Below are 19,248 nucleotides of genomic sequence, written 5' to 3' on the forward strand. Positions count from 1 at the left end.
TTTGTGATGCGATGGGGTCTGCTGTATCGTTATGTGCATAGACCTCGCTTATCCCTATCGACCCTGTGTATTTTAGCTAGGGGATTCTGACGCTCCTTCAGCATTGGCCCGTTCTTTGAACACAGTATTTTCCACTGCCTCGCCCTACCCCATTCCACTTTCCCCTTCCCCTCTGGGAGCCTGCACAGTTCATGCAGTAGACAGAGAGTTCTGATCAGGTTACAAGACAAGATTTATGTGAAACCTTTGTGCACCCTTCCATTGAATGTATAACAAAGAAAACAAATTATAATAAAGTGAATGTCACGGGAACTCAGAAGCTCATACTGTACATGTATTTCAAAAGCACGGTGTTTATGCATTGTACATACTTCCTTTTACACAATTAGTTGCGTCTCCATACACAATCTTGCGTCTGCATACACAAGTGTTTTAACATGTTCATTTGTGTCTGTATAAACGATTTATTTATATTGAGAACTCTCACCGTCTGACCATTGGTCACCATCTATTAACATTACAGTTGTCACTGACCATTTGCCAGAGCTGTAGATCAATCCGCCGCTATATGATCAAAAGTACTGGATTAGTGGAGCATTAGCCACCCAGTGGTGGAGATGTGTAATGCATGCTGAGTATCTAGAATCGCCTCAACGCGCCTGCCTGTGATTAAACTCAGCAAGCTAAGCTATCGCCTTAGCGTGACTAAACATCCAGCTAGGCGGAGAATCGGTCAAGATAAAGGTGGCTACATCTGTACATATCACGGAGGACCCTGCTGTTCCTGATACAAGGGTCTGTATGTTTAAAGGAAAGAAACCTGAGGTAACGTTTCCTCCCTCTCATGAACTGTACGCTCTTTTTGAAAAGGCTTGGGAAAATCCTGACAAGAAGGTACAGGTTCCCAAAAGAATTCCGGTGGCATATCCGTTCCCCTCTGGGGGCAGGGAAAAGTGGGAGTCAACCCCCACGGTGGACAAAGCTCTCTCGCGTCTGTCCAAAAAGGTAGCTCTTCCTTCTCCTGACACGGCAGCCCTGAAGGATCCTGCGGATCGTAAGCAGGAAAATACACTAAAATCCATTTATGTCAATACAGGTTCGCTACTCAGGCCTGCCGTTGCTTCGGCAAGGGTGAGTAGCGCTATTGAAAAGTGGGCAGATAACTTGTCATCTGAAATAGATACCCTGGACAAGGATAGCGTGCTTTTGACTCTGGGTCATATCAGGGATGCTGCAGCATATTTAAAAGAAGCTGCAAGGGATATTGGCCTTTTGGGATCAAGGGCCAATGCCATGGCAGTCTCGGCTAGGAGGGCATTGTGGATTCATCAATGGAATGCTGATGCTGACTCTAAGAAGACTATGGAGTCTCTACCGTTTAACGGTAGTGTCTTGTTTGGTGATGGCCTCACTGACCTGGTATCTACGGCTACCGCGGGTAAGTCATCATTTTTACCTTATGTTCCTGCAAAACAAAAGAAAACGCCCCACTATCAGATGCAGTCCTTTCGGCCCAATAAATACAATAAAAGACGAGGGTCCTCCTTCCTTCCTATGAGAGGAAGAGGAAGGTGAAAAATGTCACAGGCTGTGGCAAGTTCCCAAGAACAGAAGTCCTCTCCGGCTTCTACCAAATCCACCGCATGACTCTGGGGCTCCTCTGCGGGAGTCTGCGCCGGTGGGGGCACGTCTCAAACTCTTCAGTCAGGTCTGGGCTCACTCGGCCCTGGATCCTTGGATATTAGAAATAGTAACCCAAGGGTACAAATTAGTGTTTCAAGACGTGCCCCCTCACCGATTTTTCAAATCGGCCTTGCCAGCTTCTCTTCCAGAAAGGGAGGTAGTATGCGCTGCAATACTAAAGCTGTGTCAAAATCAAGTCATTGTCACGGTACCCCCGTCACAATAGGGGGAAGGCTTTTATTCAAGCCTGTTCGTGGTCCCGAAGCCGGATGGCTCAGTCAGACCGATTCTGAACCTAAAATCCCTCAATTTCTATCTAAAAAAATTAAAATTCAAGATGGAATCTCTCCGAGCCGTGATCTCCAGTCTGGAGGAGGGGGATTTTATGGTGTCGGTCGACATAAAGGATGCCTACTTAAACGTCCCCATATATCCTCCACATCAGGCTTACCTGAGGTGTGCTGTTCAGGATTGTTTTTACCAATTTCAGACGTTGCCGTTTGGTCTGTCCACGGCTCCGAGAATTTTCATCAAAGTTATGGCGGAAATTATGGTTCTCCTGCGCAAGCAGGGTGTCACAATTATCCCGTACTTGGACGATCTCCTCATAAAGGCGAGATCCAAGGAGCAACTGCTGAAAAACGTTGCGCTCTCACTGACGATTCTGCAACAACATGGTTGGCTCCTAAACTTGCCAAAATCACAGCTGGTTCCGACAACACGGCTGTCGTTCCTGGGTATGATTCTGGATACAGAATTACAAAGAGTTTTTCTTCCAGAGGAAAAAGCTTGGGAAATTCAGAACATGGTGAAACAAATTCTGAAACCGGCAAGAGTGCCGATTCTTCAATGCACTCGGTTGCTGGGGAAGACGGTGGCGGCCTACGAGGCCATCCAGTTTGGCAGGTTCCATGCCAGAGTGTTTCAGTGGGACCTGTTGGACAAGTGGTCCGGGTCTCACCTGGACATGCACCGGAAAATAATCCTATCTTCCAGGACCAGAATCTCCCTTCTGTGGTGGCTGCACGGTTCTCACCTCCTGGAGGGACGCAGGTTCGGGATTCAGGATTGGATCCTAGTGACCACAGATGCAAGTCTCCGAGGCTGGGGACCAGTCACACAGGGGAGAAATTTTCAGGGAAAATGGTCAAGCCAGGAAGCTTGTCTGCACATAAACATTGTGGCATTAAGGGCCATTTACAATGGCATTCTGCAAGCGGAACATCTTCTTCGCGGTCTGCCCGTCTTGATTCAGTCAGACAACATGACAGCAGTGGCGTACATAAACCGCCAGGGCGGAACAAAGAGCAGAGCAGCGATGGCGGAGGCCACGAAAGTTCTTCGCTGGGCGGAGAGACATGCAAGTGCTCTGTCAGCAGTCTTCATTCCAGGAGTGGACAACTGGGAAGCAGACTTCCTCAGCAGACACGATCTCCATCCAGGAGAGTGGGGTCTTCATCAAGAGGTCTTTGCAGAAGTGACAAGTCATTGGGGATTTCCTCAAATAGACATGATGGCGTCTCACCTCAACAAGAAGCTTCCGAGATATTGTTCCAGGTCGAGGGACCCTCAAGCAATAGCGGTGGACGCCCTAGTGACACCGTGGGTGTTTCCGTCGGTCTATGTGTTCCCTCCACTTCCACTCATTCCAAAGGTGATAAAGATTATAAGAAGAACAAGGGTTCAGGCGATACTCATTGTTCCAGACTGGCCAAAGAGGGCCTGGTATCCAGATCTTCAGGAGTTGCTCATAGAAGATCCCTGGCTTCTTCCTCTATGGGAGGACCTGTTACAACAAGGACCGTGCGTGTTTCAAGACTTACCGTGGCTGCGTTTGACAGCATGGCGGTTGAACGCCAAATCCTAGCCCGAAAGGGTATTCCCAGTGAAGTCATTCCCACACTTCTTCAGGCTAGAAAAGAAGTAACGGCAAAGCATTACCACCGTATTTGGAGGAAATATGTATCTTGGTGTTAATCCAAGAAGGCTCCTACGGAGGATTTTCAGCTGGGTCGTTTGCTACATTTTTTGCAAGCAGGTGTGGATGCGGACCTAAAGAATTCCTTACTTGGAAAGTAGTCATGTTGTTGGCCTTGGCATCCGCAAGGCGGGTATCTGAATTGGCAGCTTTGTCTCACAAAAGCCCCTATTTATTTTCCATGCTGATAGAGCAGAGTTGTTAACTCGTCAGCAATTTCTGCCAAAAGTGGTTTCATCATTTCACGTGAACCAGCCTATTGTGGTGCCAGTGGCTACTGACGCCTTGGCGGAATCGAAGTCTCTCGATGTGGTCAGAGCTTTGAAAATCTATGTCGCCAGAATGGCTCAGATTAGAAAAACAGAGGCTCTGTTTGTCCTGTGCGCTCCCAACATGATTGGGGCTCCTGCTTCCAAGCAGACTATTGCGGGATCTGTAATACGATTCAGCAGGCTCATTCTACGGCAGGATTGTTGTTACCAAAATCGGTAAAGGCCCATTCTACCAGAAAGGTGGGCTCATCCTGGGCGGCTGCCCGAGGGGTCTCGGCATTACAGCTTTGCCGAGCTGCTACTTGGTCGGGATCAAACACCTTTGCGAAGTTTTACAGGTTTGATACCCTGGCTGAGGAAGACCTCTTGTTTGGTTAATCGGTTATGCAGAGTTATCCGCACTCTCCCGCCCGTTCTAGAGCTTTGGTATAAACCCCATGGTTCTTGAAGCATCCCCAGCATCCTCTAGGACGTAACAGAAAATAGGATTTTAATACCTACCGGTAAATCCTTTTCTCTTAGTCCGTAGAGGATGCTGGGTGCCCGTCCCAGTGCAGGCTCTATCTGCAGTTTGGTTATGGTTACAACTCACGTGAGTTAAGTTCAGTCAGTCTGTGACTGATGTTGGTCATGCCGTTGCATGCGTTGTTGTTGAATGCCATGTTGTACGGCGTGTTTGAGGTGTGAGCTGGTATGGATCTCACCTTAGTTTTAAAATAATTAAATAAATTATTTTCCTCTAAATGTCCGTCTCCCTGGGCACAGTTCCTGTAACTGGAGTCTGGAGGAGGGGCATAGAGGAAGGAGCCAGTTCACACCCCTTTTAAAGTCTTAAAGTGCCCATGTCTCCTGCGGATCCCGTCTATACCCCATGGTTCTTGAAGCATCCCCAGCATCCTCTACGGACTAAGAGAAAATAATTTACCGGTAGGTATTAAATTCCTATTTTGCTGCTGCCTATAAATAGGCTGGGATTATTGCACTCTGTGCCAGTGCTTTGTTGTGGTTGCTCGGTGCCTGAGCTCTGTGCTCCCACAGTTTGTTCTGTGCGTCTCTTATTAATCTGTCCCATCAGGCTCTCCAGTGAGCAGTCACGGTCAACCGCTCTCCCACAAGTGCCTTTGGATTCTGCAGGATTATTGTGGTGGTCCGCCAGCTTCAGCATCTGCTCTTCATTCATGTCTTCGCATCATCCAGCAACAAGTCGTCACAGTTCTTCATGCACGTCTTTGCCTCATCCAGCAACCAGTCTTCACAGTTCTTCATTCACATCTTTGCATTATCCAGCAACCAGTCTTCACTGTTCTTCCTTCACGTCCTTGCATCATCCAGCAACCAGTCTTCACAGTTCCCCATTCACGTTTTCACATCATCCGGCTAACATTCTTCACAGTTCTTCAGCCTCGCTTTCGCATCACTCAACAACTCAACTTCACAGTTCTTCAGTCACGTCTTTGTATCATCTCAAGCATAGTCCTCACAGTTCTTCAGTCTCTACCTTGTATCATTCAGTGACTTAATTCTCTGCAGTTTCGCAATCCTGAACTAATTCGTCTCAGTCTTCCTACAGTCTCATTCTGATCTGTTATCCTTAATGAATATATGAAAAGGAATTATCTTCGTCCTCCTTGTTTTCAGCACTCAGGAGCATCTGCTCCTTCGGTTGGTCAGAGTCCAACGGATCCACAAAAACAGCCTGTTCTGACACAGTTGCCGAAGAAACTGAAGGAGAAGACATCATTATGTCATGTGCCGCTTGAGCTGACAACTTGCTCACTCAGACCTCTTTGCATCTCCTAAGATCTGGGTCATTTCTTAACAAAAACATGGGGGGTCATTCCGAGTTGTTCGCTCGCAAGCGGATTTTAGCAGATTTGCTCATGCTAAGCCGCCGCCTACTGGGAGTGAATCTTAGCATCTTAAAATTGCGAACGATGTATTCGCAATATTGCGATTACACACCTCGTAGCAGTTTCTGAGTAGCTCCAGACTTACTCGGCATCTGCGATCATTTCAGTGCTTGTGTTCCTGGTTTGACGTCACAAACACACCCAGCGTTCGCCCAGACACTCCCCCGTTTCTCCGGCCACTCCTGCGTTTTTTCCGGAAACGGTAGCGTTTTTCCCACACGCCCATAAAACGGCCTGTTTCCGCCCAGTAACACCCATTTCCTGTCAATCACATTACGATCGCCAGAACGATGAAAAAGCCGTGAGTAAAATTCCTAACTGCATAGCAAATTTACTTGGCGCAGTCGCAGTGCGGACATTGCGCATGCGCATTAAGCGGAAAATCGCTGCGATGCGAAGATTTTTACCGAGCGAACAACTCGGAATGACCCCCATGGCATCAAAATGTAGTGATCCGATTTCAAGATCTTTCAACCTTTGGATCCTGGCGAAGCAAATAAAGAACTTGTTCTACAAGTCCGTCATACTTAACAGAATCGCTTTGTTTAATTTCCTACATCAATTTTGTACAGCTGCTTTTCCAAAAGTCTAATTAGGGGAATCACCTAACTCAAGCTAGCAGTGTCTGAACTCACTTCACAGATGACTACTTCAAATGGTTTCAGCACCTTGTACAACAAGGAAAGTACTCTCCACTGCGCTGTACCGGGGTACATTCCCCCTCCTTTCCCAATGTCATAGTTAGTCATATAGCTTTGGATAGCTTGTTGCTATTCCTAGATCTGCTGAAGCATATAAAGGGTGGAATTCCACCATGTTATCATGTCTTGCTTCAGTTGGTGGCAGGGAAAACTGAACTGTCCTTGCAGCCACAGCAAGCTCCTACATGCTGTTGCTAAATGCCGAAAATGTCCCGAAATGTTTTGGGCCACAGACAGCACCTCCTGCATGCCCCTGTCATTTCTTAAAAAACTCTGTACCACCAAGTTGATTGTGTGAGCAAAACATGGGATTCGCTGAAATTCACCAAATAATGTGAAAGCATATTTGTGGCATTATCAGAAATGATTAGTCCAAGTGCCAAGTGGGGCAAGCTATTTTGGTATGCAATCCCTTCATTTTTCTAACAAGTTGTCAGTGGTATGCCTCTTAGTGAAGCTGGTGATACAGAGAGTAGCCTGTCTCTGAATTATCTGGCATTGTTTGTTAGATGCTGCTACTGTTTTTGCTGCTAAAGGTGATTTATTCACCAGTAGGCTGTCACAGTCATGTAATCTTTAGTTTGCTAAATCCCACTTGTCTACATATCTGTGGTTAAGTGGACAGTGTGTACAATGGCATTTTGTAGGTCAATAATTAATTTTTTTTAAATGTCATGATATAGGCGAGGAATTGCATTTCTAGTAAAATGGAATCGAGATGGAATTTGGCAGCGGGGACACAGGACCGCAATTAACTGTCTAAAACCTGCTGCATTAATGGTGGATATTGGATGCAGTTCTAATACTAGCATATTCGTCATGCGACTGGGTGACAGCTGTCATACTTGCTTCCTCTTCCAAAGGATTTTTTTAACAGTCAATTGTTGTTTGAAACTACTAGTAGTCTTCTTGGTTCCGTTCTGGGATGAAGACACACCTGCAGCAGCAGCAAGCCTAGCGCTCAAGGATACTTCTGCAAAATCCTGGATAGAGGAGGAGTTCAAGTTTGTTTAACTGTTTTAACTTTTTTTTACTCTTCACAAATTACAACTCACACTGCGGAGTCACAGTGCTTATATTAATTTTGTGAACGTAGTAGTGTATGGCCTGCGGAGTCTCAGTGCAGCACCAGTGTGACACACTTAGACAATAGCTGTAACTAAGTTCCTGCACTATACAAAATAATAAACAATGACTTGCTAACTGCCTGTACTGTAATCTAGCTCAGCCAATATCAACAACATACCGCCCAACATCGAGGAAGGTAGACCTGGGACTCCAGTGCAGCAAAGCGGCACCCGGAAAGGCCTCGGGGGGAATGGGGAATGGCTTAGCAGGATGATGCATCTACAAGCCACGCCTCCTAGTTTCATCACTTGGAGGGCATGCCCAGTGCTCTGTGAGCTGCTGGCATGCCCCCAGTCTCTCGTAAATATACGCTGTGCGCATGGACACAGCGTCTATTCACTTTTACTATTCACTTATGCAGAGCAGAGTGACAGAATCCTCCCAACTGCCACCCCACCCCCCACCCACTTCCTCCACAGGAAAAAAAAAAAAGCAATACATAGCCTATTATTTCTAAATTGATGGGGAACAACCTTTATGGTGCATATTATCTAATTACATGTGGAAACAGATAGAAAAGTCCCTTTTTTTGCAGCTTTATCTAGATATGTGGTAAAAAAAAAGACAGAGTCCCAGACTCACATAAAGGCAGGATATATGAATCCTATCTAGGTTTCTTTACATCAGGTTCTATCACCACTTGAAGAAGAAAAATGCAGATCACCTTCATATATCTTTTTCACGTCTAGGCAAACGTGCCATACTCACACAATACAGTGCAGATGCAATCATATAGCGGTTTCTTTGTCACTCCTGACATACGTTCCCCCTTTGTATGGAGTGATGTCAATATCTCATAATTAGGGCATACAGTATATCATGAAAGTGAAAAAATACTTGCTTAAGTATTAAACCAGCAGGTACACCGCCTGTACTCAAGCGGCTCCAGCTTCGGTTCTGAGTGGCATCGGCCAGGAGACAGAGTGGGCAGGTGAGAAACAGCACTCACTGCCGCTAGCAACATTGATCCGTGCCTGCCTATTATACATTGGACCGGCAAGCTTCCTCAATTAGTTACTCTGCAATCCTGTGTCTATTCCAGCTGGACAAGACGTTCATTTATTCATTCATCTATATTCTACATAGTATAATGAACCTCTTATAAGGATGCGGAGGACTCACTATGACATTGCGTAAATCAGAGATTCATTTTTATATTCATTATATATTTTTCACTTTTTAAAATATCTGTCACGTGACATTTTTTCTTTTTAGAACATTGGATGCCACACATTGGTAGTTATACATATGTCTTTACATGAGAAAAATGTTTTATTGAAATAATAGAATTTTTGTATGCAAAGTATTTCTATCCTGGTCTAAGGACACAGTATATGAAATAAAAATATTATTTAAATCAAAAATAAATAATTACATCCATCTGGTATTTTTATACAGCACAGTTGGTTACCATTTATATTTTTTTGAACAAATACTCTTGAGTAGCTTGGAGACAAAAGGGAGGAGAGAGATAGGTCAGTAGTTGGAGAGACTGTTAGGATCAAGAGTAGGTTTTTTAAGAATAGGTGAGACAAGGTCAGGCAGATGGGGCAGTGCCTGATAAGCGAGAGAGATTGAGGAGTTGGGCAAGATGAGAACAGGCCAAAGGAGAGAAGTAGTGGAAGAGGCTGGAGGGGTTTAGTGGGGAGGTGGTTGGGTAAGAGGACTAGATTTTCTAATACAGGGGAAAATGAAGTCAGAGTTGGTGAGATGGATGGGAAGGGGAAAGGAGAGGGGAGGTTGTTGAGGGTTTGTTGGGATGTGATGTTCTGATGTATGGATTCAATTTTGGATGTGAAGTAGGTGGCAAAGTCAAGGGCAGTGAGTGAGGAAGGGAGTCGAGGTGGGGGTGGGTAGAAGAGTTAGTTGACATGGCAAAGAGAAGCTGGGGGTTCAAAGATTGAGGGGCGATAAGGTTCTTAAAGTATTACTGTTTAGAGATGGAAAAGGCAGCACCGTAGGATGAGAACATAAATTTGAAATGGAGGAAGTCCACTTTAGAACGTGATTTTCTCCACTGTCGCACAGCGGTAAGTAAACGTTTTGGCAGATTTCTGGTGAATTTGGAATGCCACGGTTGAGGTGTTGATCTGCGAGGTGAATAGTGGTCACTTGAGCAACTGGGAGGATAAGGAAACAGGACAGATGGCCTCAATGTTACGCTTAGTGATAGTAGCCTTCGGAGTTAGAGATGGAGAAGCAGAGAGGGAAAGTTAAAAGAGTTATTTTAATATAACCATCTGTGCTGAAGCCTGGATATCATTAAAACCTGCACGTGTAGCGTGCCTTGAGGATTGAAGTTGGGAATAGCTGCAGTAGGTGTTCTTCACTTAGCACATTTTTGGTGAACTGGAAAGGATCTTCAACTACTAAAAATAAATCAAATTGTGTTGTGTTGAAACTAAGGGAATATTATATTACACCAATAATGAAATCCGTTGGATAAAATACAAGTTGACACAAGCTAGCCATACCTGGTCTCATTGCACCAGTGGAGTTAAACTTCCATCAACAGCAGCTGTCTTTGGTAATTCAGCATACAGGATTTATTGCCTGCTCCACAGGACATCAGGTCTGTGCTAGATTTATCTGCAGCATCCTTCAACTCAGCTTGAGCTTTCATCTTGACCTTCTGTCTCGGGGGGATTGAGTTCACAGATACATCCTGTTTTGCTATGGATACTTCTAAGACAAAGGGAAAGAAGACATCAGAACAATTTGCAGATGAGAACTTTCCATCATTTTTAGGGATTTTGACATAATGTAGTCAAATTAATAATGCTTTAAAATGTAGATTTTAGATACATTTACCAATAGTAAAATGGTGCATTTTAGATAGTATAGATTTATCTTATGACCAAATACTCGTCTAGAGGCCCTTTCTTCTATGACGGCAGATCCAATTGAAGATGTGCCTGGAAATGCTTTAATTATCTAAAAATGTTTTATGTATGTCTTTCTAATATACAAGATGTGAGTATATATTTATAAATCAAACATATTTATTACATTAATAGATTTTAATACATTTGTTTATATGCTAGTCTAGCTATAAGGAAATTATGGAAAATAACCAGATAACCGTAAATATGCATTAAGAAATACATTAGAAATTCTCCCAAATATAAGTTTATACAGTATACATTTTGGCGGCCAGTTTGTTCATCTTTTTTCCTGCAATTTATGTAGAATCTTACATTTAGGCAATGAAAGCATTTAATAAAGGTTTGACACAGGATACATTGCAAATATCTCTTGTGCGCAATAAAGTACAGCTAAATAACTTCGTTCTCATAGTCCTACGAAACGCTGAGGTTTGTACTTAATCACAAATGTCACTTTGTTACAGTTTTTTTAATCACAAACGTCACTTTGTTACAGTTTTTTAATGATTCACTATTATATGGGGATATGTACGGTAGGAATATTGTTTTAATTAAGTACTGTATATGATTAAAAAAATTGCATTTTAATAAAACATTATTACTGTGAGACCAAAATGAGAATGCTTTACAAAAGTATACATTTTAAAAATACAATTAACATTTGTTGAATTTCTATATTCACATTTTTTCTTATTAATGTTTAGTGATACTTAATGCAGTAGACTAAGGGGGTCATTCAGACCTGATCGCATGCTAGGTGTTTTTTGCAGTCCTGCGATCACCTAGCCGCCAGGCTAAACTGCGCATGCATATGCACCTCAATGCGCAGGCGCGTCACACGGGTACAAAGCGGATAGTTGCTGTGCGATGGGTTTTACGAAGAATCGCAAGGAGATTGACAGGAAGAGGGCGTTTTTGGGAGCAGTTGAGAATACGCAGGCGTGCCTAAGCGTTTGCAGGACGGGTGTCTGACGTCAATTCCGGTCCCGGACAGGCTGAAGTGATCGCAGCGGCTGAGTAAGTCCTTGGCTACTCAGAAACTGCACAAGTTCAGTTCGCACAGCTCTGCTACACATGCTTTTGCCCACTTGCAAAGCTAAAATACACTCCCCTATGGGCGGCGGCTATGCGATCGCAGGACTGCAAAAAAAGTTGTTATATGTTGTCATGATTGGACGCTATTCTGACGCCAGAACGTGCATAACTGCAAATAATATTGTATTAATCAATGTCTGTAAATGCCCTCTGTGTGTGGTTATGTATAAATCCTGTGTGAAAAGGTCATAGGAGACTTCAGTCTGATGTGCCACTGCTCCCTTGCTGGTCTTAAAGGGGGAGGTGTCATGATCCAGGCTATTTCAAGCAGGAATAAGCCTGTTAATAAGTAGTGTGATATCAATATAGATGATACCAGGATATCCAAGTGATGTATCAATGGATGTGATGCCAACGCATCTGGGTTACATCGAAATGGGCATGAATGAAATGTGTATTATTCCAATTGATGTATCAATGTACCAGTATGTGATAACTGTCTTTGCATGTTAAATGGTTGAAGCTTGATTGATCTGCTGGCATTTCATTGTAGCCACAGATCACAGAGACACACTGCTTAGGTGTGAAGTTTAGTTTACTTATCCCAGAATCAGAGCTGAGATCTTAAAGTAAATGCAGGTCAGGCCTGAAATGTGTTTTCTCAACTGGCTTGTGTATCTCCCAACAGGTTGTTTCCTGACCCCAGGGGGTCACCAGAGAGAGACCAGAAAGACATGCTGCCTAGGGAAGGTGATTAAAAAACTTCCTTCATCCAGCTATATAAGTGTCTTAGTATGATTGATAAAGCTGATTGCCTAGCTTCAAAAGGAAGGGAAGAGTAATTAGCCAGCCCCTGCGTATATGACCAAGAGACCCCATGTTACAGTTGAATTTACACAACTCTGATCTGGAAAGGGTTAACAGTAACACTCCAGAGGGAGGGGGGGTTGAAGGGGCAGCATGTTTTTTAAATAGGAGACCCTCAGAGTGTAAGTTGTCCATTATCAAAGAAGCGAGTCAGGAGAACATTCTGGCTCTGTAATGTTCCGATATATCTGAAGCGGCTTCACTTCATCTCATCGTTCTACTGTGCATGCGCGCTAGTATCGGTGGGTTTAACTTCCTATTTTTATTTTCTTGAAGTTGTCTTCCTGTTGTGACTTTGACTTTTTTATCATTATATTCTTGTAACTTTCTTTTTTCTGTAACATAAGCTTTGAAGTGTTTTACTTAAATTAAATAATCTAATTTTAGATCTGGTTTCTGTTGTGTATCCAACCCAACTCTCTGAAAGAGGCGTTACCAAAATATTAATAATTCTAGGTGCAGGCAAAATCCATAAGTTTTCCTTGGGTCATACCCTAAACATTTGTACTTTGGCTGGTGGCAGTGATTTTGTGTGAAATAAACACACGCGCTCAGGTATCCAGTAAAGGTGTCACGTGGCAGGGATTCGCAGATTGGCGTATCTGGGGAATCGCTGTGTCTAGGATCGTGACAAACTGGTGGCCAGCGGTGGGATATTTCAAAAAGTAATTTTTGTTTTTATTTGGAACACTTAAGTAAATGCAATTCACCAGATACCAGAACTCAAAGCTTATAGTAATAAAAGTCACACAGTAAAAGCAATTTCTGTTCCCCATCCCTGTTATTTTATTTTGGAGAAGTAACTGCAGAGGAATGACAGCTACTTATAAAGAACAGCACAAAGAGGCACGGATTGAGAGGAGATTGATCTGCGACTCAGTGCAGGATGATACAGAGCATCATGATGGCGGACTTGTACGTAAGAATTCATCGGCTGTGGCTACTGAGGTAGCAGGAGGCGGATATCGTACTGGACTTTTACTTTCTGCGGAAATTAATAGTGTAAAGTTGGATCGTAATGTGGACTCTGGTATCAGTCGTGTAGAGCTTACCAAGGAACAGATGATTCAAACGCTCAGAGATGCAGACCAGCAGCAAATTGCTGGGGGGAATCAATTGGATTCCAGGTCTGAGGTTGGGAATCAATCGGGTTCCAGAGCAGAGGAAAAGGAGCAGCAGACACCGAAGGTTGTGAGGACAGCACGTCGCGGATCAGACGCCTCCAGCACTTCCAGTGACAGCTCTGCCTTGGATCTGTATCTACAAACAGTTCTTAAGTATGTGAAGGTGCCGGACACTGCGTTGGTGCTGCAGCTGATACAGCAGTTTAACACACAGGAGAAAGCTATTATGGAGAGAGAGAAAGCTGCTATGGAAATGGCGGCTGCGGAACGCGAATTTGCTCTGGACAGAGAGGCGGCTGCTGCAGAAAAGGAGGCAGAACGCAAGTTTCAGTTGGAGTTAGCTGAACTCAACTGGCAGCCTGTGGCCAGAAACGCAAACCTACATCGATCACGTTGTGACCAATTCCCCGTGCTGGAAGCAGACGGAGGCCAAGTGAATTCCAGCTGTGTTTCACAGAACCAGCTGACCCTGGACTTTACAATGGATGCCCGACAGAGGTCTGACACCTCTGCCAGTTCCAGGGAGAAGGCAGAAAGTGCGTCAGCCAGGGAGGCTGCCGGGCACCCATCCGAGACAGCGTCAGAAGAGCAATGGGGGTATGCTGACCCAGATGAAGATGACCTGTTTGCCAGGATGAGTACAGAGGAACTAACCAATGAATGTGAGCTGCAAGGTATCTCCTGCTGCAACAATTCCCGCAGATGATCACGCAGCTCACCTATGCACAGGACGATGAAAGCAACGCCTTCAGCCAGTATCGTGCAGCGCTTCGCAGCTGGGGTACCGATGCAAGTACTGGGATACTGCTGAGAGAACTGGCGGACTGTTTTCAATTAGCGCAGCAAGAGGCCTATGATTGGGGAAAGCTCGCTACCCCATTTTGGAAGGATCAGTGCCGCTAGGTAGATGCTGAAAGGCATCGCCTACAACAGCTTCCGTTACCAGCTTTAGAAACAAAGGTCCAGCCTGCAGGGGTGCCCCACGAGGAAAAGGTACCCCTTCCTGTTAACATCGTTCTGGAGCCTGCTCCTGAGACATCGCATCACAAGGCCCAGTTTAAACTTCTGGGAGAAGATGAGGAGGTGAGCAGTATGCTCTCACCAGATGCCCAAGATTTGTGTCTGGAAGAGGCTGATTTTCAGGAGGACCTGATTGTGGAAGAGACTATGTCTGAGAGAGAGGTCAGACTGACTGACATTATTTACACAAATGTGTTTGGGACTACTGACTTGGGACATTTACTAACTCCACATGTATCTGCAAATTTGTCACCACTGTCTCTAACCCTGCTGAACCATATGATGCACCTCAGGTAGTATGTAACAATGCTGAACATTGCAATGTTGTGATTCTGTGTGAAGCTCCTGAGATGATCTGTGATGAGGTTGCAACTATTAAGGTGATAGAGATAGGGGAAGGTGAGAAGAAGACAGGTATCGTTGTTAATTCTTGTCCCTATGTGGAGTTAAACGGAAGCCCAAATTTAGTCGGGAACGAGTTACCATCACCTAATAGTGGTAGGTGCACTGCTGGTGATGTCATTCATGTTACTGTGCTAGATGTTAACCCTGTTCTTCCATTGATGTTGGGTCGTGACATGGGGCCAGGGGACACTGATTGCACAAAGGGGACAGATCTGGGTGGGATGCGGGCAGAGTATGGGACTGACAATAAGGAATGTTCTGTTGCTAGGATTCCTGCTGACCTCGCTTCCCCTCAGGTACCCCAAGATGCCCGCCCAGAAAGGGGTAAACATGTGAAGGATGATGGGAATGTGCCTGATTTGATAAATGCTATGTTGTCAACTTGCTCAGATAACCACATTCCTTCCCAGGTACCATGGGATCCCGATATTAAGCAGTTGCCTAATTGTAGGAAAGCAGAAATAATCCCATGTAGTGTTGAAAATGCTCATGTTATTTTCCAGGTACCACGTGAAGATCCACTAGGTCGAGATAACAGTGTTGATATTGATAATGTATTGTCTTGTACCAATGTGGGAAATGTTGTACCTTGTGTAAGGTGTGACCCGGTGGGTCCGGTATACATGGCTGATATGCCAGTTAGGGGTGCTGCCAGGGGAGAATCAGAAGAAGGGTCTGTGTGGGCAGCTGCTGTCACTGCTTGCTCCCAGCACAGGGAGAAGTCAGAAACTGCAGCTTCACCCCTAGCCCCCCTCCCTTCAAGTAGGCACACAAACACAGACACCCAGCAGGGGTCCAGTCCCCTCACTTAGAGCTCAACAGAGAATGTGCCTTTCAAAGCTGAATTGATAGGGGACACCTCTCCTTTGACTCTCAGTGCTACAGTCACAGTGAAGAGAGCTAGCAGACAGGATGTGAGTCTGGGAGGTAATGTCAGGGGGTGTAGTATGGCTGACCGGTGGTCTCCTGACCGCCGGTCAGCTTACCGACGCCGGGATCCCGGCAGCATACCGACGCCGGGATCCCGGCGGGGAGGGCCGAGTGCAGCAAGCCCCTTGCGGGCTCGGTGGCGACCTACGGTCACCACAGGTTCTATTCCCACTCTATGGGTGTCGTGGACACCCACGAGTGGAAATAGTCCCTGTTGGTCGGCATGCCGACCATTGGGATAGTGGTGGTCGGGATGCTGGAGGAGGTCATGTGACCGTCGGTCTCCCGACCGTCGGTCACATGAATACCACCCAATGTCAAGCTGGGGAAGGTGTCATGGGCTGCTGTAGAAAACTTGGCTTTCCAGGCAGAACTGAGAACTGACCCTGTACAGAGGGAGCCCACCTTTTTCCCAGAGAAGGGGAGGGGTGGTCAGTCAGCTCAGGTAGGAGACCAAGACAAGGTGTTTTGGGAAGGTGATATAGCTGTATGTCCCATTGAATGTAGTGCTGAGGAAACTCCCCTCACCCGTGGTACAATTAGCCCTGCAGCTTCACGAGTACCAGGGGGGAGAAGGAAACAAAGTCTGTAGAACAATACTTGATATGATTTCTATCATACTCATTGTGGTCAGCCTTATGCTGTTTAAGGAAACTTTGCCACATCTGATAGGGATGGCCCAAAGTCATCTTAAAGCTGCGCAAACCAGGCAGAAGCGCTGGTATGACCGGAATGCCCGGGAGCGCAAATTTGAAGTGGGGCAGAAGGTTCTGGTGCTAATTCCAATGAGGCAGAACAAACTGCAAGCCGCATGGGAAGGTCCGTACACGGTACTCCAGTGCGTACATGATGTGAACTATGTAATTGCCAGAGATGAGGGCAGGAAGAGACATAGGGTATATTACATCAATATGCTCAAGGCCTACCAAAGCAGGAACACCTGCATGCTGGCAGCTTGCAGCCTCCCAGAGGAGCACCAGGAATCGGACCCACTGTTCGATCTGACAGCTGCGGCTGCGTCAGGGGGTACCCTGACAGATGCCCTGTATGGAGAGGAGCTGACAGAGGTGCAGGGGAGTCAGCTGTCTGATGCCTTGCACCCCTACCAGACCTGCTTCATAGAGAGGCTAGGAAAAACGCGCCTAGGCACCCACCAGGTAGTCGCGGGTCGCCACACACCCCTGAGACAGTCAGAATACAGAGGCGCATTGGGGGTGTTGCTGCAATATGGCAGGAGGTGGATGAGATGCTAAGTCTAGAGGTAATACAGAAGTCCTGGAGTTCATGGGCTAGGCCCGTAGTCCTGGGCCCAACATGGGAACGGCTAGGATCCGTCTCAGCAGGGAGACGACAGCAGTCCATCCAGGCAAGGTACTGACAATCGTCAGGTCACAGCATAGAGACTGTGGCTTCAGGTGCCAACTGCTCTCATGCTGATTTTAAAAAGGGGAGGTGTCATGATTGGACGCTATTCTGACGCCAGAACGTGCATAACTGCAAATAATATTGTATTGATCAGTGTCTGCAAATGCCCTCTGTGTGTGGTTATGTATAAATCCTGTGTGAAAAGGTCATAGGAGGTCTGATGTGCCACTGCTCCCTTGCTGATCTTAAAGGGGGAGGTGTCATGATCCAGGCTATTTCAAGCAGGAATAAGCCTGTTAATAAGTAGTGTGATATCAATATAGATGATACCAGGATATCCAAGTGATGTATCAATGGATGTGATGCCAACGCATCTGGGTTACATCGAAATGGGCATGAATGAAATGTGTATTATTCCAATTGATGTATCAATGTACCAGTATGTGATAACTGTCTTTGCATGTTAAATGGTTGAAGCTTGATTGATCTGCTGGCATTTCATTGTAGCCACAGATCACAGAGACACACTGCTTAGGTGTGAAGTTTAGTTTACTTATCCCAGAATCAGAGCTGAGATCTTAAAGTAAATGCAGGTCAGGCCTGAAATGTGTTTTCTCAACTGGCTTGTGTATCTCCCAACAAGTTGTTTCCTGACCAGGGGCGTCAGAACGTTTTTAGGTTGGGGGGGGGGGCAAGATATAGTCTCATTTTGGCGCCCCTAAATTGCTGAATCGCTAAAGGCCAGATCCACCTGAAATATATTGAGAAGGCCACATCCACACTAAGGGGGTCATTCAGATCTGATCGCTGCTGTATGTTTTCACACAGTGGGCAATCAGGTATTAACGGCGCAGTGGCGTTGGACAGCAACAAAGGGTGTCGCTGGTCAGCGAGGGGATGATGCGAAAAATCCGTTGGCACGGGCGTTCGCAAGGTGATTGACAGGAAGTGGCCGTTTGTGCGTGGAAACTGACCGTTTACTGGGAGTGTCCGGAAAACCGTAGGTGTGCCCAAGCGTTTTCAGGGAGGGTGTCTGGTGTCAGCTCCGGCCCGATCAGCCTGATGTGATCGCACTGTAGGAGTAAGTCCTAGGCTGCGCAGAGACTGCACAAAGTGGATTTTAGTGGATTTTAGCAGCTCGGCGTACACATGCAGTCGAACACTTGCACGGCAAATATACACTTCCCTTGGAGGTGGCGATTATTTGAACACAGAACAGCAAAATAAGCAGCTCAGCTCTCCCATTCCACTCTAGTTTCCCACCATGTGCCCCATGTAGCAGGGAGAGTAGGTCAAGCCCTAGCAGTGACCAGTGCAGTGCTGGTGTCATGGTGACTGATAGTAGTGGCCATGGGAGTTACAGGGAAGGTGAAGGCAGGGATGCTGAAGGGGAGTTACAGGGAGGGTGAGCGCTGGGATGCTGACGGAGTAGAAGGAGTGTGAGGAGCTGAGGACGCTGACGGGGCGTTACATGGCGGGTGAGACAGGGACACTGATGGGGAGTTACATGGCGGGTGAGGGCAGGGACATAGACGGGTAGTTACAGGGAGGGTGAGGGCAGAGGCACCGAGGGTGGACTTACAGGGAGTGAGGGAAGGGGCATATAAAAGTAGCTTTATTAGAACAAATAAAATACTCTAAATCCAAGTGTGGATTAAACATTCACATACAGATTATAACAACATACGGAGAGCCACTACCCCCCCCCCCCCCCCCCGACTGCTGATTACCATATATTTGGAGTGTAAGTAGCGCCTCCTCTTTTCTTTAGGAAAAAGCAACAGCCTGTCACACGTGGGATTCTGTCTGTGTGCTACGGCTATCCCTTTGATTTAGAGCAGCCCACTGGGGAGGCGGAGCTCGGGACTCGGAGAGTACCTAGAGCTGCCTGAGATAGTGTGGTCTTCCTGGGCGGGTGAGCGGCACATCTCTTCATGCCGCTATC

Source organism: Pseudophryne corroboree, chromosome 8 (assembly GCF_028390025.1).
Source record: "Pseudophryne corroboree isolate aPseCor3 chromosome 8, aPseCor3.hap2, whole genome shotgun sequence".
In the NCBI taxonomy this organism is placed as follows: domain Eukaryota; kingdom Metazoa; phylum Chordata; class Amphibia; order Anura; family Myobatrachidae; genus Pseudophryne; species Pseudophryne corroboree.